The sequence below is a fragment of the Protopterus annectens genome, chromosome 4.part0 (assembly GCF_019279795.1).
Source record: "Protopterus annectens isolate FY-2018-M chromosome 4.part0, PAN1.0, whole genome shotgun sequence".
In the NCBI taxonomy this organism is placed as follows: domain Eukaryota; kingdom Metazoa; phylum Chordata; order Ceratodontiformes; family Protopteridae; genus Protopterus; species Protopterus annectens.
The window spans coordinates 838,472,588-838,495,434 of NC_056733.1; the positions used below are offsets into that span (position 1 = coordinate 838,472,588).

General features: G+C 42.7%; 1 long non-coding RNA gene across 1 annotated transcript; it reads right to left on the reverse strand.

Annotated features, from left to right (window-relative positions):
* Positions 1-971: 971 nt before the first annotated feature.
* Positions 972-21,548, reverse strand: LOC122799609. The gene is made up of 4 exons (XR_006364482.1): positions 21,536-21,548; positions 14,254-14,257; positions 13,604-13,608; positions 972-2,596 (listed from the first exon to the last, which is right to left on the reverse strand). It is a non-coding gene; the product is annotated as an uncharacterized LOC122799609 (long non-coding RNA).
* Positions 21,549-22,847: the final 1,299 nt, after the last annotated feature.

Below are 22,847 nucleotides of genomic sequence, written 5' to 3' on the forward strand. Positions count from 1 at the left end.
ATAAAATAAGAGCTTCATGGTAAAATGTTACTAAAGGTAAACTGAGGAATATCTGGTGTCCATTTAAAAGTTAGGTAAACGGAGGAAAATACGGTATCCATTTAAACATTAAACAATAGTGCAAAGTAAGTTATTAACACTCAACAGTACAGATCTGGAAATGGGCAGCTACCAATTCCAACACCAACCATGTTTCCAATTAGAGTTCTGAAGAGGAAGGCAATGATGAACAAATATTTGGATAAACAGTACTGTACCAAAAAAACACCAAGGTATTTTTCTTATTCAGAATACTAGTTGTTTTTTCAGACCCCGGTATGAATACACTCTCACCCAGAGGTTTCCATACATGTTGTGGGATGGGAACTGTGCATTCAAGTCTTGTGTACAAATATCGTTATACTATACTAACGTCAATCCATGCCTCTGACATAACTATTTATAGTGCATAATCAAGGTATATGCAATCCTCTTCCATGCAGGTTTATGTAAATATTAACTATAACATAGAATACTGCACACTGCATATGCACTGCTCATCAGCTGCCAGACAGTGCTTCACATGCTTTCACAGCACAGAATGTTAAACCTGTCAAACTAGCAAGCAAAGGGTCTGCTAGTTCTAGCTCAGGCTGTTATGATCTAAGGCAAGTAAAGAAAAAAAAATGGGTGGGTTCATCAGCCCTACTTGTATGACTCAGGAACTAGATCAATGGTTTAGTCAAATTCAACACTTGCAGTATGTGCCTCTCACGTCACATCCAGAGAAAACATGTTACCTAGTGATTTGCAAAAACCTCTACAAATTAATTGGTAAGGCATTTAACTTGACCCTTCAACCCTAGATTACCTCTATTAATGGAAGTGGAGTCAGCTTGAAGCTCACTCCCTCATACTTCTCAGTGATGTGATGACCATCTTCAATGTCACAGATTTCACCAGGACTACAGCGACAGCCAAAGATTCTTTTGCCATAAGCAATACAGCATTTTGGAATAGTCTACTAGATAAGATCAGAAGTGACAATAGCATTAAATCATTCATAAAAGTGCACTTACTGGAAATAAGCCATGTCTGAGTATTTAAAAAAAAACTGGGTAAAAAAATACTCCATATTGTACAGATGTCTGCAACTGCATGCATATTTTAAACTACGTAATCAACAAAATAATGCAACATAGCCAAGAGTAAGTAGACTATACTAATGTATGTACATTTGTTGTTTTGTTAATTTGTTCAATAATTTGCTGCGATCTTTCCAGACATATGTAAATTGCCTTGTTTTTGTACACTTTTTTGTCATGCTGTGTGTGCTTTTTTTCATTTTTTTTACAACTACTATCTTTTATACTACTGCCAATATGCTGTCTGAAAAGGTATTCAGAGTAGTACAACAGTTTGGTTAACAAATGGTAAAATGAAATACAGACATGAAGTCCCATACTGACAAAGCTTTCCCTTCCAGAGGGCTCATGCACAGTATACTATTCTTTTGTTAATATTAAGTGATACCACCTTACAGTAATTTATGGTAAAACCTGCAAATATTGAATATCTTGGCTTCTGCTGCACCCTTTGTAAATCCTGGGGAAAGTTCCTGTCAACATGTAACAATACTGGAACAATGACAGACCAAAACAGAAATCTGTAGAAAATCGAAATAAGGCTAACATTTAAACGTATACCAAGGGGCAACATGGACTTAAAAAAAAATCAGCAGAAAATAGAGTAAAAAATCAGAAGAAAATAGAGTAAAGTAGTTAACCAACATGACATTACTCATAACACTACATATTCTTGGAGTAACATCAACAAGATAAGAGAAGGAAAGGTAAGGCTAAAATCACAGAATTAAATGTCCAGGTGAGTTCTGCACTGCTTTTACTGTTTTATGGCACATATGTTCTATAAGCATACACAGCTACATTCAGGATAAGAAAGTTTGGTGGCACTTTAAAGTTGTCAGAAATTCAGAATATTTTTTTTCTGTTGATTTTTTGCACAGGTTTTAAGGTCAAGGATAAGGCTGCACATAAGATGGAAGTCTCGTCTTTATTCAGCAGACACAAATGTCAGTGAACATCAGCTCAGCATTCCACCCAGACAGCTACTTTACAACAACATTTGAAAGAGACATTTAGTCTGGAATGCTCCTGAAATGATATTAATTTATGTTAGTGAATGGTACTTTGATAACATATGTCATCTGATACAGCAAACTACCACACACACAGTCTTTTAACACTAGCTCACTGGTTTGATAACAGCAGTGCATTATTTCAGAAAGCTACAGCTCCTTCAAATAAAACAGCACTTTCTGCTGTTTGTTTTAGAATATCTTTGAAACTCTAGTTTTCAAAATTTAAGCAGACAACTGATCAATAGGTTTGGCTCCATAGTCTGAGATTACAGCAGCAGGCAATACAGGCTTCCCCGGTAAACATTACAAGTTGCTGAACAGCTCGTTTTTCTTGCTCCAGTCCATCTGTGGTGCTCTTTTACTTGAGCGCTTCTGATGAGCACGTTCTTTTGCTGCAGCAAGTGAAAGGTTGAAATCTATTGCCAAATCTTCACTGGACCTGCTATCAGAGTTCTCCTAAAAGTCAGAAAAAAATAAAAAGGCAAATTGATTTGCTGCTCATGGCGAGTCTGGCAACACTAGCTAAGCACTTGATAAAAATAAATTCTGTTAACACATTACAAATGACTGTAAAATACTACGCAAATGTAGCACATCAGAGCTCCAGCCATACTGATTTTAATTTTTTTTTTACTGCAAGGTAAACTGGAGCAATGAGTCAAATCCTTTTGTCTTGTCTAAATATGCTACAAATGGAGGCTTTTAACCTACATTAAAAAAATACTTTATAAGCCTAATACATTTAAGTCAGCAAAAACAATGCTGCAAACAAAGTCAATCTTCTCAAGTTTATCTCTTGATGAAGCTGGAGGGTTAGTTTTCTTAATAATGTCCAGTTTATACTAACATATCTATGCCAGTCTTAATAAATTCCCAGCAATGTCACTCCATCAGCAACCAATATGATATGTAAATCAAGCAAATGATATTTAATGCAGCTTAGCTAGAAAAGAAAATTGTAAACTCCATTTCGAGCTTCATATGTTTCTCAGACAATGCCATTAAACAATCTGACCAAAGTGACAGAAAGGGGCACTTGAGAAATTAAGCAAAGAAACCCAGATACACTTCAAAAAAAAAAAAAACTTGTTATAACTTTTTTAAAATGTATTACTCTGTTTTTCTCTGTCAAATATTGTTTATTCTTCTGTATTTGTTCTTCGTTCATTCCCTTCTAAATACCTCAGAACACAATATTTTTGTTTTTCTTTTTTTCTTTCATAAATATCCCAATACTGTTATTATCTGTACTTGATAATAGCTTTTTTATATTAATATTGTATAATAATGTTTTTCTGTCTATGCTTGGAGCTTTTCTCCCTGGGCCTCTACTGAAAATGGACATGTATCCAGTTAGACTAGCCTGGTCAACAAATGTAAATAAATAAATAAATTAATTAAATTAAATAAATTGTGGCAACAGTTTGCCATTAAATTTACCACGATCATTGGTTATTTCAGAAAATTCTGCAGTAAACTAGAAACACTGGCTGCAGAAGGATTTATTTTGTTTTGTGTTGCCTTTGGCACTGCAGAAAAGAGTAAGAGCAAGTAACCATAGGTCGTGCTGAAGATGACGCGATTAAGTTAGTAAGGAGCAACTAGCTAACAATCATTAAGAGACTGACCAAAAACAGTTTGGTGAACCTACAAAGAATTTGCCATACACTTGAAATTTTTTTCTAAAAATCAGTGGCTAAAACCATCAACTGATTCATGTGTAACTGAACTGAAACACAGAGCTGCAATACTGGTGAACAGCATGATTGCTATTCAGAGACAAAACCGTCTGAGTCATTTAAAAAAAAATGAGAACAAAACTTCTTAATGAAACTGATTTAATTAACATGGTGATTGTTTGCAGTGCACAAAAAAACTTGCACAGAAAATGAATGCATCTAAAATTAAACGGGGACAAAACAAAGCTAAAATAATCTGATTACACACACAATAATGGGAAACTGTGAAGAAACAGCAGGGCTGTAAATGGTCATAACAGTAAACTAGGACATGTATAAGCAGTTGAAAATAAGGGATCTTCTGTTCAGCAGATGCTACACTGCTCCAGGCATGGTTACAGGCATGAAGACAACTCTAACTTGATTTGAATAAAGAATGCATAAAAAGGGGGGTTATTGAATCATTTCTCAAAAATGGCAAAGAAACATTGTGGAAGTAACTGATGCAAACATTAAGTCCAGGCACTTCATTTCATAAATGTTAATGCTATAGCTAGGTCTGTTGTTGCTACTTAGGTTCATAGGTTCATACTAGGCTATCTGCCCTAGGGCATTTATAAGCCTAGCCAGAGTGTGTTTGGCTTTCGCCACCCATTTTAAATTAATTTTGCTATGCTCTTTTTCGAGGTTAGTATACTGTGCCTCTGTCGAACAGTGACACAGAAGTGATACCCGGGGGTAAACCTACGATCTCCCATCCACTCTTCAAGATTCCTCTTGAAGACAGTCAATGAGGGACTCTGCCTAACCTGGACTGGGATTTTATTCCAGAGTGAAGGGAGTCTCTGGGTTATGAATCTGTCCCTCCAGCATGTCCTATTTATTTCAGTGATGAGGTTCAAGTCTCTCGAGCGCATAGCTCGATGGGATTTGGATTATCTGAGGTGCAGTATGTCCATTAATTCCGGGTTGGACATGGCTTTATACGTCAGGCACAGATCGCCTCTGAGCAGGCGGTATGCCACTGAGTAGAGCTGGAGTTTCTTAAACAGGGCAGCATATGGCATCTGTTTGAGCCCTTTGATCCTCTTGGTGAGGTACTTTTGGGGTCTTTCCAGTTGCTGCAGGTGTCTGGTAAGGTATATCCCAAAAGGGGCATTATACTCAATTATGGGCCTGATGAAGGATGAGTAAAGAGGCACGATGACCTCCCCTGATCTAGATGTGAATCCCTTCATGATTAGGTGGGCTATATAAAATGTTTTTCTAACCACTTTGGCCACGTGGTTGTCAGATGAGAGACTGCTATCAACTTGGGTCCCCAGGTCCCCAATTACTTCTTCTGTACTTAATGGATTACCACCTATGTGGTAATTTGTGGGCACTTTGTTTTTGCCAAAGGGGATGACTATACACTTTTTGGCGTTTAGCTTGAGGCCATGGCTCTGGCACCAGTTGTCTGTTTCTATGAGGTCCTTTTAGAGGATGCTTGTCTCGGCTGGAGAGTCGATTATGGCGCCCAGTTTGCAGTCATCTGCGAACTTGGTTAGCCACAGTCCTTCCGTGCTGGCCTGTACCTCCGAGAAACATATACCGAACAAGAGAGGTCCCCAGGACTGAGCCTTGTGGGACGCCACTTGTAACTGGTTTGGAGTCTGACATGGCTCCAGCAATTCTAACCATGTGGGTTCTGTCCTTAAGCCAGTTTGCAACCCATCTAGTGACATAGGGGTTTATATTTAAGCTGGTGAGCTTATCTATAATGCCCGAGTGGGGTATTGTATCGAAGGCTTTTGCGGGGTCCAGGTAGGCTGTGTGGACCACCTTCCCCTCGTCAATGGCCTTGGTGACTGTTTCAAAGAAATCAACCAGGTTTAAGAGGCAGGTCTGCCCTTAACAAGCCAAACTGGGTAGGATCCAGTGTCTGTAGGTCCCCAATATCTTTATTTATGAGGTCCATGATGATCCTTTCCATAGCTTTGCAGACCAAGCTAGTCAGGCTTATGGGACGATAGTTTCCATGATCCGTTGAGGCACCACCTTTGTGGAGAGGGACCACTGTTGCTGTACGCCACTCTTAGGGTACATATCCTGTAGTAAGGCTGAGATTGAACAGTAGTTTTATGTTTGGGTTTAGCTCTTCTTGGAGTTCATGTAGGACGCAGCCCATGACACCGTCTGGTCCCATTGATGCTGTGTTTTTTTGCTTTGGAGAGGGCAGCTCTTACCTGAGCATCTGAGATGTCAGGGGGGCAGCACTCTGCTGGGATAGATATTTGCCCTTTTGGTGGGGGGGGGGAGTTTGCGCTGAACCTGTCAGCTAGGATGTTGGCAATGTCTGTGGGTTCGGTGCATTTTTTGTCATTTTGGACTAATTCTGAGCATATCTGGGAATTGCCACCCAGGTTCCTAACATAACTAAAGAAAGCCTTGTGATTATCCTTAGTGTCCTTTGCTATTTTTCTCTCAAAGCTGGCCTTAGACGATTTTATGAGTGCCCATAGTTTTTTGTTAATACTGATCAGAGATGCCTTCCCTTTTTGGGATTTTGCTCTAACATATAGTAGCTTCCTCCTTCTATTGTATAGCTTGTTTATGGCTGGGGTCCACCAGACAGGACGTCTGCCTTTGGAGGATTGGGTCTTGGTTTTATTTGGGATTGCATGATGCATGCATTCCTGAAGGTGTTCATAGAATGCGTTTATAAAGGATTCTGCGGTCTGGGCCGTATTTTCCACAGGCCCAGGGGCGTTGAAGGATTCGACCTCGGTTTTGAGGAGTGTGAAATTTGCTTTAGAGAAGTTTTTCACTGTGGTTTTCAGGGCAAGGGGTGGAGTCGGGATGTGAACATCCAGTGAGATTAGTTTATGGTCTGATCTTACCAGTGAGGGATATACTTCTGGTCTGGAGCACAGAGTCCCCATGTTGGTGATGATCAGGTCCAGTATGTTTTCCCCTCTTGTGGGAGTGGTAACAAGTTGTTCCATAGCATTTGAGTTTATAAATTCTAGAAACCTTTGGGCTAGGGTGTTGGAGCTAGAGTAATGCTCCCAGTCTATGTTTGGGTAGTTGAAGTCGCCCAATATAATGGTGTTTGGAGAGACCTTCACATTTTCCAGTGTTCTCAGGAAGCCCGAGTGGGGTTCCTGGGTTTGGGAGGGTGGTCTGTAGCAGGCTATAAACTGGAAGGCAGTTTTACCCACTGTTAGTTGCACATGGATCGTCTCTGATGCTTCGTGCTGTGCCACCAACCTGGAAGTGTGGGTATCTTTGACGAATATTGATACTCCTCCTCCTTTTGTGGTTCGGTCCAAGTTTTGGGGCCGAAAAGCATGGTATGAGGTATAACCTGGTGGTGCTGGGGTGCTCTCGAGAGCCTTGAACCAAGTTTCTGTTACTGCACAGATATTGATGTTCTCCATGCTAAGGAAAGTTTCGAGTGTGTGCATGCTGAGGTTTAGACTTCTGGCGTTGAGTAGCATTACTCTTAGTTTCTTATCCCTTGTGATACCTATGGAGGTGGGTTTGTCTTTTGAGCCTTGCCTAAAAAAGGCACTATGGGGGTAGCAAGAGCCTTTGCCAATATCCGAAAGCCCAGGGGTGATAGGTGCAAGCCATCCCTAGCGAAGCATCGTGGCTTGTCGAGCATGTCATCCCAGGCTGACAGGCATTGGATCCCCTTTGAATGACACCAATACTTAAGCCAATTGTTGAAATTGATCATCTTGTCTTCATATTGTGGCATCACTCCTGGTGAGGGTAAGATGCTACTCAAGGTCAGGGTCATACCGGCCTGGGCTACATGCTCAGAGAGCTCCTCTAAGTCTCTTTTCATGTAGTCCAGGGAGGTACGTCTCAGGTCATTCACACCAGCATGGACAATGACTGAGTCATATTTGTACTTGCCTTGGAGTGACATGAGTGCATTATGTGGCGGATCCTAGTGTCCGACAGGCAGCTTGCCGTGACCTTCTCCTTGTTCAACCTGGTGGTCAGTATGCCTGACGATAGAGTCACCTATTACAAGTGTATCAGGTGTGTTGTTTAGCCTTAAGGGCTGTGACTGTTCGGGACACTGGTTTTGTGAGCTATGTGTTGCACATGTTTTGTTTTGGGGTAGCGGTTGCTTGGGTGTCTGCTTTGGAGGTCTCTGCTGCTTAGGCAGATTTTTATTTAGAGCCTCTGAGTATGTTTTTGTGTGTTTATGTGTTTGGTTTGCTGTCGTGGTATGTCTATGTGAGACTGGAATTGTAATGAGTGTGGTTTCCTTCTCCTCCTGACTGGTTTCGCCAGTACTGAGTTGAGAGAGCTTAGCCTCCAGTATGGCTATATGGTTGCATCTCTCACGTGTTGGAATTTGTTGGGAGGAGGAGAGGGTTGTCTGTGTACAGGAGGCAGTTGTAACATTGCCTCAAGATTCCCAGATTCACCAGCTGGACCGGAGAGGAGATTGACAACTGACCTTTGGATATGCTAGAATAGTATTGGGAATTCCTTTATAATTGAAAAAAAGGGCCAATGGGGAACAAGGTACTCAAGAGGAGTTTGTGAGGGTGTAGTGCTTTTAATTTTTTTAGTGCTGACTTGTATAATTGCTTTAGTGAGCAAGTGCCAGGTAACTTAAATGCAATGTGTTACAGGTAACTTAAATGTAAAAACGACAAACAGTAACTTTCTTTCAAGTGAAACAAGGAAATAAGTACAGTAAGCAATGCAGATATCACTAGGGATCCACAGAAGCACTGAAAAGCCGCATTTTAGGTGGAATTAGCGTTTCAGGGAAATAACAAGCAAATAAACAACAAGCATGCAAATAAACAACAAGCATACAAACAAAGCTAGATTCAGCAGGCCTGGATCTAGTCTATGCTACAGCAAGCAAGGTGTACCAGTTTCACTAAGAAACAGTTCAAATATGCAGGCACTATCAGCCTTTAACCAGAAATTCCCAGCTCAGAAGGGCAGAGTCCAGCCTCTCCTCCCACAAGAGTGCAGACCACGAACCCTTTTAATGTAAAATAACTGGCCTGAAGCCCAAGTGCTTAAACCAGAATTAATACACTTTTAGAATAACAGACACTGAGCCCTCAATCAGCAGTTCCCAACTTAGAAGGATGTAAGCTACCTGTTCTGCCACTACAGTGCAGACCACAAACCTTCTTAATGTAAAACAAGTGGCCTGAAGCCCAAGTGCTTAAACCAGAATTAATACACTTTTAGAATAACAGACACTGAGCCCTCAATCAACAGTTCCCAACTGAATGTTGGGAAATGACTATGCTCAGCATCACTTCTGAGGAAGGCAGAAGCATAAGAATGTCACGAAATGAAGGAATTACTGAACTAACAGTGTGTTTTAATGACAAACATATTTTAAGCTTGGTACTGGATTAGGTTTGAGGAGACTCAGAAAAATGAAAAGTCATTAGTGATCTATTTAAGTTAACAAAGCCAACATCAAAGGGTCAAAAACAACAATGCTGTGTTTACAAAAATACAGCCTAAAATCTTTTATTTAAACTGTGTTACTACAACATCCCAGTATATAATGGACAGAACTGCTTCTTATAAACTGGGCATGATTAAGCATACAACACTGTTTGCAGATGTCATCTGACCACAATGGGGGTACAGTAATGTAGTCAGAAAAAGCAAATATTTACACGGCCAACCAGTCACAAATTGTTGCACATCTGTATGGGACAAAATTCCTATAGTCACAAAACAGGTGATTTATATTGCCTGTGAAGTAAACAGCTTTAGCACCAAAGCAGAGCAGTCACAAAACAATTAAGTGCAAACTACCAATGTTGTAATGACAAATGCAGTGCTCAGAGTCTTGAATTCTAAGCTTACAAGATGAGTTGTCAGAAGATCAGACTGACATTTTGAAAGGTATACTGACTTATTATGTTGTCTTAGTTGTATTCTGCGTCAATATAACACTAAAGTTAAAACCAGAGAGTTGCACTACCGCAAAGGAATGAGAATTGTGTCCAAGTAAAATACTGAGACACTTGCAGCCTCACCCAATACCTGTATGGCAATTTAACTGGAATTAAACCAGAAAAGATGAGAATCTGCATAGATTCACCAGCGCTACATAAGACTATTCTAAGGAAAAATTTGTCATTTAAGACTGTTGAAAAGACCAGTCTATGGCGGCACAAACTAAATACTTTCAAATCAAAGCTGTACATTATTCAACAAGCTATCAAACTCACAGACTCCTGAGAATGCTGTTTGGCAGTTCTTCAGCACCAGAGGTCTTTCAGAGAACCATTACAAAAATATTAATATTTGAAAGGTGGTGTAAACATCACTGATGATGGAAGGGTTTGGAGTGAAACCAAAATGGAGCATGAAGACAAAGAAGTTGCTGGAAAGATCAGAGATTTAAAAATGAACAGTCAAACACCTATTGCATTACAAGTATTAAAACAAACACGAGAAGTCTTTAATCAAGCAGTACAACTCAGTCCTGATAAAAACGAGAACATTTTTTTTTTGCGTATTTGAATTAAAGTCAGCTATACAAGCACTACTAAGATTTCCAGGTACAGTTCACCTGTTGCTCAAATGTATCCCATCATACTAAACACGTGTCTATGCCTCTAAGAAGATTGCTTAAGGAAGACAGAGTAGCACTGGGAGAAGGATCAAGACGAATTAGCAATTATAAAGAAATTAAAACAATGACATAATCTTGAACTGTTCATTATTATTACAGAATGGGCAAACTGCACATTAAACCCTGACTGGAGAGTGAATGTTCTGAAGCAGGGTGTTATTGTACAGGTAAATACATGATGAATCAAAAGTTTGCCACTTCATGGCACATATTAAACTGCCATGAAGCTTAAACAGTAAAGAAGCAAATGCACACCATTTTTTATGTTTGCTAAACAGCTTTTTTTGCTTTTATGTTGTAAAGCGATCATAAAATTAAAAAAAAATGAACTTAAGTGTGTGTGTGGGTGGGTGTTTGAGCACGTGAGAGTGTAAGCAAAAGTTAGTGTGAGAGAGAGACATACAGAGAGAGAGCTGACTGCAACAGGCAGTCCATTTGCATGCATTTGTTTAAAAACAGAGAAACTTAATGTTTAACATTGTCTGCCTGTATTAATTAGTTATTTTCCTGCAAAAGAAATGTGTAGCATTATCAGCAAAACCAGGGACATTTTTTTCTAGGGGGATGGCGGATGGGAAAAGTAGAAATGCCTTAATTCTATATATAGTTATTTGTTTATAACTTTTTTTTTTTTTTTTACAATCCACTTCTCATTACACATGACCATTACAGAAAAACTGGTAATGTTGGTTTTATACATTGTGAGCTGTACTGTTAATCTCTGTACATAAAAAAGTTATGTACTCACCATAACATTCCATCTGTACTGTCCACTTTCATTCTTCCTCAACAAATGGGTTTGGGTCCGATCTGACTCAGCTGCTTTTTCCAGCTGATGGAACACACCGAAACCCTTGAGCTTCTCCCCTGTCCACAATGCACTAGTCCCCTAACATACCTCAGATCTGGTTTGCTGCCTTTAAACCTGTACAACATAAAAAGATGATGAAATAATAGCATCTGGAGCTCAAACAAACAGTGGTTCCTTCAGCATCTTCCAATCCTTCCAAAAGTTAAACTGGTAGGGGGATGAATGGAGGGCAGTTGAAGAATGAAAATGGACAACACAGATGGAATGTCATGGTGAGTACATAACTTTTTTTTTATTTGATTTTGTCATTTTCATTTGCTCCTCAGCAAATGGGATAGAGCCCCCAGCTACCTAAATCCCAGGAGAACTCTAGGAAAGGATATTCCTGAGGACCACTGAGAGAAGACCGTTCCTTCCTTAGAGACCAGATCCAATTTGTAATGGGCAATGACGGTATGAGAATTAGCCCAAGCTGCAGTTGCACAAATATCATCCAAGGAAGATCTGGTAAAAACACAGAAGTTGCCATAAACATTGTGGAATGAGTTTTGGTAAAGGCAAACCTGATATTTTGTAAATAAAGGAAATGCAATCAGTACTTGGCTAAAGTCACTTTAGTAACTGGTTTGCTCAATTTTGAATACGAAAAGGAGAAAAATAATTGCTCTTAGTTCCTGACATTTTTTGGCCTATGTAAATAAAAATGAAACTGTCTGCGAACACCCAACAGATGCAGCATATATTCTTTGTTTGAAAAATTTGGAATGAAAACTGGAAGGTTGATAGCTTGATTGATATTGGACTCTGTCACCATCTTAGGAAGATAGGATGGGTTGGTTTGTAAGGATACCCTATATCCTTATGAAAAATCAAATAAGGATTGTTAGGAGATTGGGCCTGAAGTTCTGAGACTCTTCTAGCAGAGATAATGGCCACTAAAAAGAAAGTCTTCCAGGTTAAAAAATTTAGTTCACACTTAAATGACAGTTCAAATGTGGCATGTGTCAAGGATTGCAAAACTATTTAAATCTCACAGGGGAGTGGGATCTTTAAACGGGGGGTCTAAGAACAAAGTTTCCCTTACAAAGGCCTTACAAAGTTTGGAAGAGACTACAGATGAATTATTTATGCTTATGGGAAAATTAGAGATGGCAGCTAGTTGAACTTTAATAGCCGAAGAGCTATTACAGTCATTAAAAACTGCAGCAAAAAACTCCACAATTTTAGATACTGGTGCTGAAAAGGGATCAATGGTTATTTGCTGCACCCAGAAAACAAATCTTTTCCATTTACTTCTGTAAATTTTCCTAGTGGAAGCTTTATGGGGAGACAAAAGAAAGTGGCAGACAGGGAAGGACAGCCTGGGCTGTTTAGCCATCACTGAAAGTGGAGAAACCATGCAGTCAACTTTAGGCCTAGAACATCTGGGTGTGCCATGTCTGTCGGGTGAGACAGAAGGTCTGGGATTGGATCCAGAATCCATGGGGGGGGGGGGGGTGAAGCAGATGAGGCCAAAGAAAAGGAAACCAAATCTGTTAGGCCAATAAGGGGCAATAAAGATAACTGAGCTCTTCAATTAGGTTCATAGGTTCATAGGTTCATAGGTTTATACTAGGCTATCTGCCCTAAGGCAATTATAAGCCTAGCCCAAATTATTGTGGCTTACGCCACCCCTTATATGAAAAAATACTGTGCCCATTAGTTTGTTGTGCCTCTGTCCAGCAGTGACAGAGTTGATTCCTGGGGTAAACCTACGATCTCCCATCCACAGGTCTAGATTTCTCTTGAACAGAGTCAGCGAGGTGCTCTGCCTCACATGGACCGGGATTTTATTCCACAGCATAGGGAGTCTCTGAGTGATAAATCTATCCCTCCAGCACGTCCTATTTATATCCGTGCTAAGGTTTAAGTCGCTTGCTCTAGTGGTTTTGGTGGATTTGGATTTTTTGAGGTGGAGCATGTCCATTAATTCCGGGTTGGACATGGCCTTGTATGTCAGGCACATGTCACCTCTGAGCAGACGGTATGCGACTGAATAGAGCTGGAGTTTCTTCAATCTGGCAGCATATGACAGATTTTGGAGTCCTTTATCCTTTTGGTGAGGAACTTTGGGGTCTCTCCAATTGCTGCAGATGTCGGGTGAGATACATCCCGAATGGGGCATTGTACTCGATCATTGGTCTGATAAGTGAAGAGTACAGGGGAACAATGACCTCACTAGATCTGGATGTGAATCCCTTCATGATCAGGTGGGCAATGTAGAAGGTCTTTCTAACCACTTTAGCAATGTGAGTGTCAAAAGAAAGGCCACTGTCAACCTGGGTCCCCAGGTCCCTGATAACCTCTTCTGTGCTTAGTGGATTGCCACCTATATGGTAGCTTGGGGTTACCTTGTTTTTCCCGAAGGGTATGACTATACATTTTTTGGCGTTTAACTTCAGGCCATGGCTCTGGCACCAGCTATCTGTTTCCGTGAGTCCCTTCTGAAGGATATCCGTGTCCGATGCACTTTCCACTATGCTCGCCAGTTTGCAGTCGTCTGCAAACTTTGTCAGCCAAAGTCCTCCCATGTTGGCCTGTACTTCTGAGAAGTAGATGCCAAACAATAGGAGGCCAAGGACCGAGCCCTGTGGGACACCACTTGTGACCGGCTTGGAGTCTGACACAGCGCCAGCAACTCTAACCCTGTGGGTTCTGTCCTTAAGCCAGTTTGCAACCCATCTTGTGACATATGGGTTTACATTTAAGCTGGTAAGTTTTTCTACAATACCAGTGGGGTATTGTGTCGAAAGCCTTTGCAAGGTCAAGGTAGGCTGTATGGACTGCCTTTCCCTCATCAATGGCCTTGGTGACTTGTTTCGAAGAAGTCAACCAAGTTCAAAAGGCATGATCTTCCCTTGACAAAGCCAAACTGGGTCGGGTCCAATGTCTGCAAGTCCCCTATATCTTTGTTTATGAGCTCCATTATGATCCTCTCCATAGCTTTGCAGACTAGACTTGTTAAGCTTATGGGGCGGTAATTACCAGGGTCCGTAGAGGCACCGCCTTTGTGGAGTGGGACCACAGTTGCCGTACGCCACTCCTTGGGCACGTATCCTGTGGTAAGGCTGAGATTAAACAGCTGGATGCTTTCTGAAGAAATATGGGGATTAGAGGGGGTAGGCATAGAGGAAACCGGGGGGGGGGGCAATCATGGAATAGAGTGTCCCTCAGTCACTCTCCCAGTGGGGAAATCAGGGCAAAGAACCTGCTGCACTTGTTGAGGGGAGATGCAAAGAGGTTGCAGCAAGGTTGGCCCCACTGACGGAAAATCTTTTCTGCAACATTAATGTTGAGTGGCCACTCATGAGGCATCAGAGTGGACCTGCTTAACTTGTCTGCTATCACACTGGATTTTCCCGGAATGCACATTCTTATTAAAAACTGGCTAAGGATGCCCACTGGCACACACTCAGTTTCTCGACACAGGGGGGCAAGATTGGGTCCTCCTTGTTTAAGTGCCAGACCACTGACAATGTCAATCTGAACTGCAACAGTTCCGGAGGGAAGTGCATCTTGAAAAGCCTACAACACTAGGACAACAGCTCTGATCTCCAGGACATTTATATGCAAGCTGGCCTCTCTGGGGGACCATGTGACTTGGAGGGTCTTTCCCAAGAAAAGACCCCCACCCTATCTGGGAAGCATCCATGGTAACTATGGCCTTGGGCTGAGGGAGAATAAAAGAACAACCTTACACTACCTGACCAGCGTATATTCAGCACAGGAGGAAATGCTTGGCTGCAGGCCAGAGTTATCTTGATTTGGGTGGATAAAGGTTGGTGAAGAATGGGCCATTGAGTTGCTAGGGTCCACTGAAGACTTCTCATGTGATATCTTCCTAGTGGAACCAAAATTATCACACCAGATATTGACCCCAATGCGTGAAGGATCAGTTAAGCTGAAAGAGAACTTTGAATGATCTTTCTGATCTGGAATTGAATGATTTGAATCTTTAATGGAGGGAGTGAGGCTCCAATAAACTGTAAAATCTGAGCTGGTTAAAGTTGAGATTTTTTTGTGACTGACAGTAATTCCCAAATGAGAGCATAACTGGAGTACATAATCTTGTGCTTTGATAAGACTACGCCTGGTCGGAGTGGTTATGAGCCAGATGTCCAGATATTGAAATGCACTGAATTCCTGTAGCCTCAAGAGAAATGCTACTACTGCCATACATTTGGTGAACACCCCAGGGGGCTGTAGTGAGACCAAAGGGCAGAGTTCTGAAATGGAAATGACTGGTTCCCAGCCAGAAGTGTAGCTATCTTTTGGAGTGCCTGTTCATTTTGATGTGACAGTACGCATCCTGAAGATCTATCGAGTACATCAAATCATCCTTAAGCAAAAAGGGCAGAATGGATTGAACTGTGACCATCCAAAACTTGGTGTACTAGGACCGACTTGTTCAGAATGCCGAGATCCAAAATTGGTCTCAGGTTTCAGCACTAAAATGAATCCTGAGTAAGTTCCGGACTCTCACAAAGGTTGCTGATGCATACACACATTTCCTGAATCTGTCCAGCACCCCAAACTCCCTGTTAGTTAAGATGGAAAGGGACTTTATTCTGATAGTTCCTTTTTCGTGGCTGCCACTACAACCATAGCATCAGCTGGTACTGCCTTAATCAGAAGTCCCTGTCCTTTGGTGGTGCCAGGATCCTGCCTGGTCTTTTGGGAATCGGCTCAACAGAATCAGGTTCCATCCATGCCCATCGAGAGATCAAATCAATTCGCTCATCAGTGGGTGGAGTCAGCCAGGAGGCAGATGGGTCAGCTCCACAAGCCTCAAGCAATACAGATTTCCTCTTGGGAAGGGTTGTCAGTAGACCATTCACCTTTTTGCTTGAGAATTTCTAGAATGTCTCCAAAGGAAATGTCATCAGGTGGTGATCTTGGGGACCCTACCCCCTCATCAAAGTTCGTATCCTCTGTGACAGACTCTTGAGGGGAGTCTAAGTACCTCCTCTTGCACTTTTTCTTCTTAGGAACTTCTTTAGTAGGATGTTCTACTGAAGTATCAGAAGAGATCAGTATACCCTACTGGGTATCTTGGTGACTTATCTGGACTGGCTCTCCCTGAGGCATAGGAAGTTGAGGCTCAAGATGCAAAGACAACTTGGGCTGGGAGGTAGGAGCCGAAGGGGGGGGGGTACAGTTGTGTACACTTACCATAAATGTAGATGTTAGAATGTATTCACTGTTGCAGTCATCACAGTTGGGTTATCTGCCTGCAGGTAGCCCTTAGTTGGCCCGAATACCAGAGTCTTAGGATTTCTACGTCAGATGCAGTTGCTTCTTCCATGACGTCAGGGGTATAAAACAGGCAGTCGACACCATTACATCAGTTTTTCTTGCCCCAAATATCAGGAGCCCCCAAATAGGAAGCTAGTATATGGTGGGGAACACCACGAGTAAAAAGTAAATACCAATGCTATTAGGAATGGCCACAGAGAGGAGCGGTAGAAAGACAGAGAAAGCCAGGGGGCTGGAGGGAAGGAAGCCAGGACTGCAACAGTGAACACACTTGAACATCTACATTTATGTTAAGTGTACACAACTGTACTATGTTCTTCGTGTTTCACTGTTGCAGTCATCACACTTGGGTTGATTCCCAAAGCTGAGGAAGGGTGGAGGCAGACAAGAAGTGATAGGGCTGGCTAGTAGGCCTTGCAAGACTGCTGTAGCAAATCCAGCTCTGGATTTAGAAAACATTGGTAAGTGGTAATGCTTGGTGAAGGTGTGTATAGAACTCCAGGTTGCAGCTTCCAGAATGTCCCTGGTAGGGGCTCCCCCTAGTGGAATGTGGTCTGATCCCCTATGGGGTAGGTTTTCCATGGTGCTTGAAGCAGAATGCAGTGTGCTATCCACTTGGAAACACTTTGCTTTCAAATGGCCTTACCCTCTGCCCCTGTAGCAAAGCTGACTAGCAGCTGGTCAGATTTTCTGAAAGGTTTGGTCCTGTCAAGGTAGAACCTGAGCTATCTCTGCACGTCCAAGGACAGGATCCTTTCCCCTTTAATCTGAGGGTTAGGGAAGAAGGTTGGCAAATGGATGGATTTGGTTTAGAACCACACTGGACACCACCTTAGGCATAAAGGATGGGTTAGTCCTGAAGGAAACCCTGTCAGCATGGAAAATAATGAAGGGTTCCACAGCCATTAGTGCCTGTAACTCAAATACTCTTCTTGCTGAAGTTATAGCTAAAAGCAGGGCTGTTTTCCAAGAGAGGAATTTTAACTCTGCTGAAGCTGCAGGTTCAAAAGGGGGGAGTGTGAGCTTTTCCAGTACAAAGTTAAGGTCCCAGGCAGGGGTAGGTGCTCCCCTAGGGGGGCCTTAGGTTGTTAGCCCTTCTCAGGAACTGTTTGATGAGAGGGTGAGAAAAAAGAGGTGGCTCAGTATTATAATGAGCTGAAATGGCAGAGGCATGAATCTTAATGGAGGAGAAGGATAAGCCTCTGTGGAGTAGCTCTGCTAAGTAATCTAGGATTAGAGGTAAGGAGGGCACTGCTGTGTCCTTCTCTTGAGATGGATTCCAAGAACAATATCTTTTCCACTTTTCAGCATAGGATTTCCTTGAGGGTTGCTGGTGGTGTATTCAAGGGATAAGCCAGGCTGCAAGGTTTAGGGATTACAATTGTGGATGCAGAATCTGTCCCTCCTGCTGAGACAGCAGGGTAGGAGTCTGGTGAAGGTGACAGGGTGGCACTGTTGTCAGACTGCGGAAGAGTGGGTACCAGTGCTGGCGTGGCCAGTCTGGGGCATTAAGTATTGCCCTTGGCTTGTCCTGTTTTATCTTGAGTAGTACTTTTGAGAGGAGAGGCAGAGGGGGAGAGGCATAAATTGAGAGGTTTTCCCATTGAAAGGATATGGCATCCACCTTCCAGGCCCTGCTGTGAGGGTTCCTGGTGCAGACTTTGCTGAATTGGTGGTTCTCTGGGGAGGCAAATAGGTCCACCTCCGGTATCTCCCACCTCTGGATCAGAAGGTTGAAGGTGTTTGACTCCAAAATTCCACTCGTGTGGGTCTAGGAGATTTCTGCTTAAGACGTCTGCCAGTGGATTTTGTTTGCCTGGCAGGAGTTGAGCTTGTAGATGCACATGGTTGTTCAAGGCTGTGTTCCAAAGAGCCATGGCTAACTTGCAGAGTGGGTAAAAATGGGTTCCCCCCTGCTTCTTTATGTACCACATAACTGTGGTGTTGTCTGTTTTAATAAGCAGTTGTCCTGGAAGGATTAGGTATTTGAAGGCTGTTAGAGCATTCTGTACAGCTAGCATCTCTTTTTGATTGATGTGCAGGATAATCTGGGCTGGGCTCCAGTGGCTCTGAATGCACTTGCCTGGCATGTAAGCCCCCCCATGCATAGTCTGATGAGTCTGTTGTCAGGGTTTGGATGGCGAGGGGTTGAGTGAAAAACAGTCTTCTGTTGTGGTTGCATGCTTCTGCCCACCAAAGGAACTCTGCCTTTAGACAAGCTATGATTGGAATGACTGTAAGTACCACTGAAGTTACCTCATATGCAGTCTTGCATATGGAATTAGCAGAATACATGAGGCCATGAACCCTAGGGCTTTCAGTATTTTTCTTGCAGATAGTGGGGTTCTAGTGGCCATTCATTTGAAGTAGTTTGTCAGATAGACCTGCTTTTCTGAAGTGAGAAATGCCATCTTGGAAGTTGTGTCCAAGTTTGCTCCCAGGAATACAATATTTTGACTGGGCACCAGTTGTGATTTATTTTCATTTATGGTGTACCCCAATGAAGTGAGAAGTTTTTTTTACAAATGCCAGGCGCTGAAGTAGCAATTCCTGACTGCCCGCCTGAATCAGGCAGTCGTCAAAGTATGGGAAAATTTGGATATTTCTCTGCCTGCAGTATGCAATGGCTGGAACCAGGCACTTTGTGAATACTCTGGGCACAGTAGATAAGCCAAAGGGAAGTGCAGAGAACTGAGAGTGCACACAGCCTGCCCTGAAGTGGAGATATGTTTTGCATGACTCCCTAATGGGGATGTGCAGATAAGCTTCTTTTAAGTCTACAGTGACTAACCAGGCATCCTTGGCTAACATAGGGAAAAGCTGTTGCAGGGTAAGCATCTTGAATTTTGGGACCACCAGAAAGGTGTTGAAAGCTGACAGATCCAGGATTAGGCGCCAAGAGCCCTCTTTCCTGGGCACCAGGAAAAGTCTTGAGTAAAAACCCTGCCCCCTTTGTTCTACTGGAACAGGTTGAATAGCTCTGATATTGAGCAGAGAAAGTACTTGCTTCTGAACCTCTGCCCACTGGTTTGGAAGAAGGTCTGGAAACCCGCTTGGGGTTGGCAGTGTATGGAAGTAGAATCTGTACCCCTGGGATACAATGTTTAGGACCCATCTGTCCTGAGTAATGGACATCCAGTTTTTTGCATGAAGGGCAAGTTTTCCTCCTAGGGGCACAAGTACTTGGGCAGGGATGGGAAAGATAATTGAAAAGTCATTGTGAACTTTTTCCATAAGGGGGTGGCTTACCACTCCCTGTTTTTGAGGTGGGGGCACTCCACTGTTTAGATCTCTGCATACCCTGAGACTGTAGTCTGGGTGGCCTGTTTCCCCTGGGTTTGGCCTGAAGGCCTGGAAGGGGCTGGAAAGGACCAGTTTTTAGAAGGCCAATGCCTACTGAATCAAAGCGGTTTTGCTTTTTCTTCCATCTTTTTAAGAACCTCTTCTGCTTTGGTGCCAAATAAAGTGTCCTTATTTAAAGGAGCATCTGGTAATTTGGATTTGACATGATGTGGCAAGGTTTGTTCCTTCAGCCAAGCATGCCTTCTCAGTACAGACCCAGTGACTGCAGCCCTGCAAGACGCTTCTAGGGCATCAAAGCCACACTGCAAAGTATGACTACTAACTTGGTTTGCAGAATGCATTAGCTCCTGTAAGTCTATTTTCTGCACTATCTGGAAGTAACACCATTGTTTGTTTAATTAGTTCCATAATATGCTACTGGTACTTTAACATGTGAAACTGGCAATTCAATGCCCTGATGGCAAGAGTTGCAGAGGTATATACCTTCTTACCCCATCTGTCTAAAGCTCTGGAATCCCTGTCTGAAGGGGTAGGATTTTTGGCTGTAGTAGCCTTAATACCTTTAGGTCCCTGGGAAATGGTCTCTGGATCCGCAGTAGGATTCTTGAAGAGAAATTTGTGGGAATCAGGTACTCTGCAGTACCTGTCAGGTTTTGTAGGGGATGGGGGTAAAGTATCTGGAGTAAGACTGGATTCCATAAAAACAAGCTATAACACCCAGGACAGGGGGTATAGCTAGAGGCCTGTGGTGAGGCAACTCTATAAATTTTCTGAGTCTTTTTTTGGACTGAGGGTAGTCTTGGCATTCCCAGCGGAAATGCTCTCTTAAAGTATGCAAGATTTCACCAAAAGAAAAATCCTCTGGAGGGGAGGCAGAGGGAATGGATTCCTCTGCATCTGAATCCTTATAGATTGATAAGGGCATGGCCTGATAATCAGAAGGGTCAGAGTCATCGGACTCCTGGTCTGTAGACTCAGAATTCTTTGTCTCTTAGCAGGGGAAGGCTGGCTTCCACTAATTAGTGTAATAAGGTCTTCAGCCATTCTAAGCATTTGTTTTTGTGGCATGAGAGCTTGAGCATGCGATTTGGTCATTGGTTTTCTAGACAGAGTGCGTACTCTGGGCCTCAGAAACTCGGTAGTTTTAGTTAAAAACTAAGTTGCTGGTTTAATTCGAACATCGGTAGGTCTGAATACACCCTCAGAAGCAGGTGCCTGTACAGCGACTCCAGACCCATCCAAGGTAGAGACATCCTCAGGTTCCATAGTCGAAGAAGCATCTTGCGGCATACCTGACTCCGAATGGGTTTCAGCAGAGGCCTGCAAATCTATAGAAGTGGGCATCAGGGGCTGCAAAGGCACCTCACTGAGTACTGGTGGACTGGCAACTAGCTTAATGGAAGCGTCGTCGGCAGTTTTGGACCTATGCGGTCTGTCTCTGTCTTTACGTTTTTTCAGAAGATCGGTAGTCGGATGGCTTATCGAAGCCATTTCGGAATACAGAGAATGAGAGCGAAAGTATTTAGCAACAAAGACAGCCTGATGATGAATAGTTCCGACGTTAAGGCACAAAACCAACAGCGAGGGACATCGTGGTCTGGGCCTAAACAAGTGACGCAGTAAGAATGAAACTCTCTGTGAGGTATTTACTTTCCACAGGCAAGACAATTGTTAACTTTTTCTGACATCGGTTAGAGCAAGAAAAAAGTATCCCCAACAGGATATTCAGTTTTAGAAGACTTCAGGATTACAAACTCGAAAAACTAAAATTTCAGGTAGCGGCCGACGGGCACTTGTGAACTGCTTCTGCTTCGGGCCCCTCCTTGGCAATAATGACTGATGTAATGGCGTCGGCTGCCTGTTTTATACCCCTGACGACCTGACATCATGGAAGAAGCAAGAGCATCTGACGCAGAAATCCTAAGACTCTGGTATTCAGGCCAACTGAGGGCTACCTACAGACAGATAACCCAAGTGTGATGACTGCAACAGTGAAACACAAAGAACATCATCTGATCTTTGGGAGCAGAGAAAGCTCTCTCTACTACCTTGAAGGCAGAATGTCCTGGACAGAAAGAAGCTGACTGCTCGAAGAAGACATTCTTCTGGACCATCAGCTCCATTTGACCTAAAGGCAAGCCACTCGAGAAAGGAGTCAGAGCTGAGCTGCCCAGTGCCGGGGCTTGGAGGGGCAGAGACAGCTCTGACAACTTTGGAGTCTACTCCAACACCCCAGATCTGGCATCGATTCTATGGGTCCAAACTGCTCAGAGCCAGTCCAGTCAGATGCCACTGAAGTCAAAGATACCACGATCTTCGAATCTGATGTGGACGCCTTCAGGATCCTTGGATCCAACTGCTCTGAAACCAAAGGGTGGATCATAGGAGTCAGAACTGTCAGGGTAGTACTCACAAAGATCTCTGGACCTGATGGGGTCACAGACAGCAGAACACCCATTTGTTTCGAGAGGAACTTCCTCATCATCCTGCCCATGTTGGCATTAGACCTTTGGAGGAACAAGAGGAAGATGCTGTGGATGATGCTTAGAGTGGTAATGCTTGGGAGACATGTCTAGGAAGGGATAAGGGAGAAAGGATAACACCGGATCCAAGACCAGAGGAGATTTAATCTGTGGCGATTTATCCGATTTTGTCTTTGGATCCAAAGGAGTCAGATCTGAAGGTTTCAAAATCTTGCTACGCAGTTCTGAGACTGGAGTCAAGGAACTTGTAGGATCCTGGGAATGCTTCTTAGCCTCTTTATTCTTGGATTTTTAGGGGTTTGAGCCCCAGATGATGCTTTGGAAGATTTAGAATGAAGCAGCCCTCTCAAGATTGACTGAATGCTTTACATATGTTGCAAGCAGACTCTAAATATGCAGGACCAAGGCAATATACACACTTAACAGTCTGCATCAGAAAGTGGTACTTTATGGCTGCAGGCCATACATTTTTTAAAAGCCAGAAAGTTTCTTGCCCATTATCTAA